The 6,536-nt window shown below is 37.3% G+C and overlaps 1 long non-coding RNA gene across 1 annotated transcript; it reads right to left on the bottom strand.

Annotated features, from left to right (window-relative positions):
- Positions 1 to 490: 490 nt before the first annotated feature.
- Positions 491 to 6,211, bottom strand: LOC128295516 (uncharacterized). The gene is made up of 2 exons (XR_008285995.1): positions 5,384 to 6,211; positions 491 to 685 (listed from the first exon to the last, which is right to left on the bottom strand). It is a non-coding gene; the product is annotated as an uncharacterized LOC128295516 (long non-coding RNA).
- Between the last annotated feature and the right edge of the window lie 325 nt (positions 6,212 to 6,536).

Here is a 6,536-nt window from a genome sequence, read left to right on the forward strand (position 1 = left end):
TACATCTGAATGTGAATGTTAGATCCCTAGTGGATAAGTTGTTAGGTTAATTTGGCAAGATAACATACATGTTATAAGTTGGTGTAATTTCTATGTGTTTTCGATTTGCATATTTGTTACGTGCCTTGATATTGTGAGGAAGTTAATTCAGGAAAGGTTCCAAATTTATGAATGACACTGTTACTCTGTCTGCATATGTTATTTGTAACACCCTAAACTCGGCCTAGACGTTATGGTCGAATCTGGCGATGTCACATGGAATGGGTTTTGTAAACTAGGTCGTCACAATAAAACCATTTCAGTTTATTAGCTCTTATTTGTCTCAAAAAATTCCAAAAATGTTTATTCAACTCTTAATTTTCTGTATTTACTATCAAAACATTAATACATTTGCCTAAAAATATCTAGAGCGGAAGCTTACGAAAAATCGTGATGTTTTAGCAAAACAGTTTGTGATTAAAAAAAACTTGTTTTAGTAAACCGTGAGAACTTTTTGATAAAGCATGCATAAATTGAGCAAAAAAAACCAAAACCAATAGTTAAAATTCCATACAGCCCCAGAAAATACAAACTCTCAAATTTTAATGCCAAACATAAATAAAACTATAAATAAAATAAAACAGTTATGGTGAGTGGTCACCGTCGAATCCTCTGCTGCACCGATCCGCCTAACTCTGTGGATTACCTGTATAGATCGGACAGAAAAAGGGGTAAGTTTACGTAAACTCAGTGTGTGACCCAATAGAATTAAGCATGCACACAACTAGAAAATCAGAATCAGTCAGATACAGACTCGTGCCTACGCCCATTCCAATCACAGATGCATATTTGGGCCTGAGACCATCTCAGATACAGATACAGATATACAAATCAGAATCAGAAATCAGATATCCTACCCCCATCCTCTAGACATCATCTCCGACCATCCCTACGCACCATGTGGGGTTTAAAACACCCACCTAGCCCTATACACCATGTTGTACCAATGTAGTACATAACAGATATAATGCAGCCATGCTGCCAGATAATAGGCATAAACTGCTTTTCAGGACACTTCCTCCAAAATACATTATCCCACCCAAATAACAGTAACATAAGATACATACAGAAGTAATAAATAAATCATGCTTAACATGCTTTAGAAAATAGATAACATATATACAAACATAGGCATGCTCATAACCATATTTCAGTCTAATAGATCACTAGGTTTTAGGGTTAAATAGCATTTACCGACCTTATGGTAGGCCCACAGTCGATTAGAAGGACCCGTGCGACCTTATGGAAAATCTCAGTATAATTGGCACACATGCCCCTGTGGCTTGCCCGTGTAGGCCCACAAGCCTAGATTGGCTTTGCCCGTATGGCCCACATGGCCTGACCCAATAATCGACACGCCCGTGTGTCATGTCCATTTAGATCCACATGCCCATGTGGCCCATACGCGAACCACCAAACGGTCGTGTGCTGCGCACAACCATGCCTTCGTCGATCACACGGCTATGTACTCATATACGGGCTGGGACACGACCGTGTGTCCAGACTTTGAATGTCCATACGGTCTGGGCTATGTCATACGGCCGTGTGACCCCTATTTCTAAAATTTTCAAGTTTTTTTCAAAATTTTCTGTTCTGTTTCCCACACAGCCTGACCTAATAATCGACACGCCCGTGTGTCATGTCCTTTTAGATCCACACGCCTGTGTGGCCCACACTCGAACCACCACACGGTCGTGTGCTGTGTATGACCATGCTTTCGTCGATCACACGGCTATGTACTCATATACGGGCTGAGACACGACTGTGTGTCCAGACTTTGAATGTCCATACGGTCTGGGCTATGTCACATGGCCGTGTGACCCCTATTTCCAAAATTTTCATGTTTTTTTCAAAATTTTCTGTTCTGTTTCAGATTAATTCTAGAATGTTCCTAAACTATTTTTAGGGCCCTGTAGGGTCGTTTTAAGGCCCATAAGTGTATTGTATGCTATAAATGGAATTTGTAAATGATTGTTATAATTTCAAATGAATAAATGTTTTGTTTGAAATCAAATGTTCTAAATTGTATTGTAATACTCCGTAACCATAATCTGATGATTGAGATGGGTTAGGGGTGACTTTAACATGTTTTCACTAAGCGAAGGTTCAATTGTAAGACATATTTGTTTATGCAATTCATTTCCAAGATTATCAAAATCTAGAATATTTTGAAAATAGGGGGAGATTGTTGGAACATTTTCAAATTATATATAGTGTTCCAATAGTCACAAATGAAAAGTTATAAGTAACCAAAAGTTATCACATTTCATAGTGATGAATTGTGTATCTTAAATTCAAAATTATATCACTTTATTATTAATAATAAATCGTAATTATTCAAGGATACATCTAATTGAATAATTATGTTTGTTATTAAAAGATGTGACTATCCATTTAGATAGTTGTGTTCTTATAAAAATACATGAGAATTTCATTTGTTTGGTACACTAGAAACATATCAAATGTTTCTTTCTATTTTCCTCTATCTTCTAATATTCTTAAAGTGTTTTCTAAAGAATTACTATAGAAATTATTTATGGAAATTGATATCCTTGCTATGCTCCGCTTAGTGCTCAGTGGACTGTTTCCGTCAATGCAGACCGTAAACAATCATTGGGCTTCATTGTATCGATAACTCTTTTGCATTCCAAAATATAATTAGGGTGAATAGATTCTTGAAGAAAGTGACATTGATACACGCCCTAAAACCTTTGTTAAGTTTTCTAAGTTCATTTTTATTTTTACACACCAACAACTAACACATCCATCTCTCGTGGGACTTTTTATTTTCCGTTTAAAGCAATAATAAGACCAAAGTTGTCCCACTCCATAATCACTTAATACCATCCCTAACTCTCAACTATCTTAACTCTCAACTATCTTAGAGCCAAGCTCCAATGTTTGGGCTTCAACCACTAACACATTCAAACAAAGGGATCAATGTATTGGCTCCGCTCACAATTTCTCCCAAACAACTCTTGGAAATTGTAGCAAGGCCTGCAACATTGTCTTTAGAGCAAAAGGCCACAGTACTAACCTTGATAATATTCATTAGAGGAGAAAACCATGAAGAAACCTGCCTATTTCTGCTAGAGAGAATATTAGTAGCTTAGCCAGTGATGAAAACTCATTATACATCCTTCCAATCCATTCCCATACTTTATTTCGTTGTTGTTCAATTCCTTCAAAATAGGGAAGGGTTTCTTATTTTCCATATCGCTCAACATATGTTGGCCAATAAGCCCAAATCAATCTTTTTTCTAGCCTAATGAAGAGACAACTTGGTTAAAATAAGAAGAACCAGAGACATCTGGGTTAAAGGAAGAGACCATTTTTTGAATGTCTGTATTGATGGATGACCAAGTCTGTGATGCCAATTATTGGATGTGGTATTTATTGTGGAGAAAACAAGGAGAGGGGATGATGAAGAAAAACTAGGCCACTCATAGATGCTATTCTTAGTTTTACCTTGGAGGAGAATCAAGCTCGTTTGAAGATTCTTCACATAGAAAGAGAAGGGTAAAAACTCAACAGAGGCATTATTAGATTTGCAAAACTGAGAAATGGAAATTAAATTTTGTTTCATAGTTGGTACACAACGAACATTAGAGAGAGTGAAAGACTTGGAGGGAGTTTTGAGAGATATGGAACCTCTGTGTGTGATAGGAATACCTGAGCCATCATCGATCATGATATCATCAGTGTCGCTATAAGGTTCGTGAAGGGAAAGATTTTGAAGATTAGTTTTAATATGATGAGTGGCACCACTGTCCAATAGCCAAGAGTCATGTGCAGGGGAAGATGTAGTAATATGAGCTTGAGCTTACCAAAGAGGAGGAGCATGGATGGGATAAGCATTGCTAAGTGGTGGTGGTGGAGAAGCATGGGAAGATTGGTTACGGAAGGTAGGACACTGAGAAACAATATGTCCTTGAGCACGACATCACTAATACTTGCCAAGAAAAGTTCAACGGGGTTGAGAAGTAGGTCGATTGGGTGGATTAGGAATTAATTGATATGGCCGGTTTAGAGCTGGCCCGGAAGGACGAAAAGTTGGAGTTCGTGAGTTGGAGCGGGTATTGGTGAGGTGGGCAGAAGCTGGTAATAGTAGGGAGGGTGAGATGGTGTGCAAGGATAGCTCCTTGTGAATGAGCTTTTCATGGAGTTCATCAAAGGTGATTGGAGTATCTCTACTATTGACTGCATCAATGATAGATTGGTAGGGGTTGTCAAGGCTTTCCAAGACTTTTTCAATTCAATCTTTATGATCAAGGGGCTTGCCAAGAGCAGCAAGTTCATCAGCTTTGGTTTTGATGGCTTACATATAGTCAATGATAGATTTTGACCCTTTGGTGATATTATTCAAGTTGTCTCTGAGTTGTTTGGTATGGCCATGGGAGCGACAAGTATAGGTGTTGGCGAGGATATGCCAAGCATCATAAGATGTTGTGGATTGGGTAATAAGCAGCACAAGATTAGTTGAGATCGTGCTGACAAGTGCTCCAAATAAAACCTTATCTTACCTTAGCCACGTTTGATATGCAGGACTGGGAGAGGGTGTATTGTTGTCGGTGATGGTGGTGGGACAGAATGGATAAGAACCATAAATAAATTTGTAGAGATCATAGCCAATGAGGATGAATTTTATCTGAGTTTTCTAGGAGAGATAATTACTTGAGGTAAGTTTTATGGAGTTGTGGAAGGTGACCATGGTGAAAGGATGTTCTAGGTTTTGAGTGTTTGGGAGGGTAGCTTGAGTGTTTCCAGTGGCCATGAGTAGAATTGTGATCAGAAAATGAGGAAGAGGTGAAGGAAGTTTTTGTTGGAAAAAAAAAAACCTAAATCTCGTATGAGAGTGGCTGTGATATCATGAAGAGAGAACTTGGTTTTGGAATGTTTTCATTGATTGATATGAGTTTGTATACAAAAGACCTGCTAAGAAATCTGCTAAAAATAACATATGTGGACTTATTCTTAAGGAAAACAAATCGCTAAAAATCAGGAATGTAAATAATAGAATCCTAAAGAAACATAAATACTTGAGACTGCAGCTTTATAGATTCTTATCACCTAATGCTTCATTTTCACAATGTTGTTACCATTATATTTGTGCACAATCTCCAAATCAACATTTTCACTCTGGGAATTGTATTAAGGATCCATATGAATTTCCAAAAGCATTAATTGTTGCAGCGAAAGATGAAAGAATAACCTTTGATGTTAAAACAAGAATTAAGTTGTTGCATTATGAGAAATCAGTTAATGTTTAAAATGAAATTCAGAACAACCCAAAATGATAACCAAATAAAGACTCGCGCTAAAAGATGGACAACGAAGTACTTACATAACATGAAACAATAGCCATGACTTTATTGAAACGGGAATATATCTGCTTGGAAAATCATCGATGTCTGGGGTTTAGCATCTACGAGTGTATGTGCTGCAATGCTGCTGTTTTTTAGGTTTATTGAGCTTTGGAGTGCAACGTTTATCTGGATATCTTCGGCCGCAGCTTGCGTCGGCAATAAGGGATTGATATACAGCTTTATTGTTATAAGAATTAGCTGCTAGATCAGGAAATACTTGGCTTATTTCGGACTCCACCAACACATCGTCTTCCTCGAAGAGAAGGCATTCCTGAATTGAGCCATTTCAGTGTGAGCTTGAGCTTTTCGTCTTCTCTACTAAGGCACCTACACAGTAGTGATTGTTGGTGCTCACCACCATCATCATCATTATCAGAATTGGTAAAAATAAAGCTTTCCTTTGGTTGTCTTCCATTTTTTATTCCTTCTCCAATACCTCTTCTTAGCTTACTAATTTCTCTAGCTTGCTTCTTTAGAAATGACTTAACTAGGAGGGTATTATATAGACCGAGATGATTGATTCTTTTACCTTATTAGATCAGTTGCAGCCACCGAAAATTGTCGGTATACTTTGGTTCTTAGTTTACATATTACAAGGATTGTGACATATCATTTTGAGAGGTTGGCATATCATATTCATCGGGCTAATGATGTTTATATTTTGGTGTAGAATTTAATTACTACCCCTCTTACCACTTGCGAACTTACGATACTTTTAATTCATTAAGACAAGATCATTTGCAACGTCGATAATAAGGCATTCCACCGTGTAGTCGCTAGAGTTGATGGAGTCTGATAAAGGTAAGTCAGATCGTATTTTCAGCTAGTTAAAAGAGGTAATCACAAATTTCAAAAAAAATATTTTTTATAAATCATAAAACCAACATAAATGATAGCTCAAAAACGAAAAATACCATGACTATCACCACCAAGGTCGCTATACGTAGCAGACCATCACTCTTAGCATTGCTTGCCGTTTTGTTCTCTTTTTTTCTGCCTGTTCTCTGAGCTGTTTAATTTTCTCACAAGTGAAAGAAATTTCATGTTCTTATGGGAGTTTTCTTTTTGGTCATAAATGTTCTTATGGGATTATAAATAGATGGGAGGTTTAATTTATAAATGGTATGTAAT

Source organism: Gossypium arboreum, chromosome 7 (assembly GCF_025698485.1).
Source record: "Gossypium arboreum isolate Shixiya-1 chromosome 7, ASM2569848v2, whole genome shotgun sequence".
NCBI lineage: Eukaryota > Viridiplantae > Streptophyta > Magnoliopsida > Malvales > Malvaceae > Gossypium > Gossypium arboreum.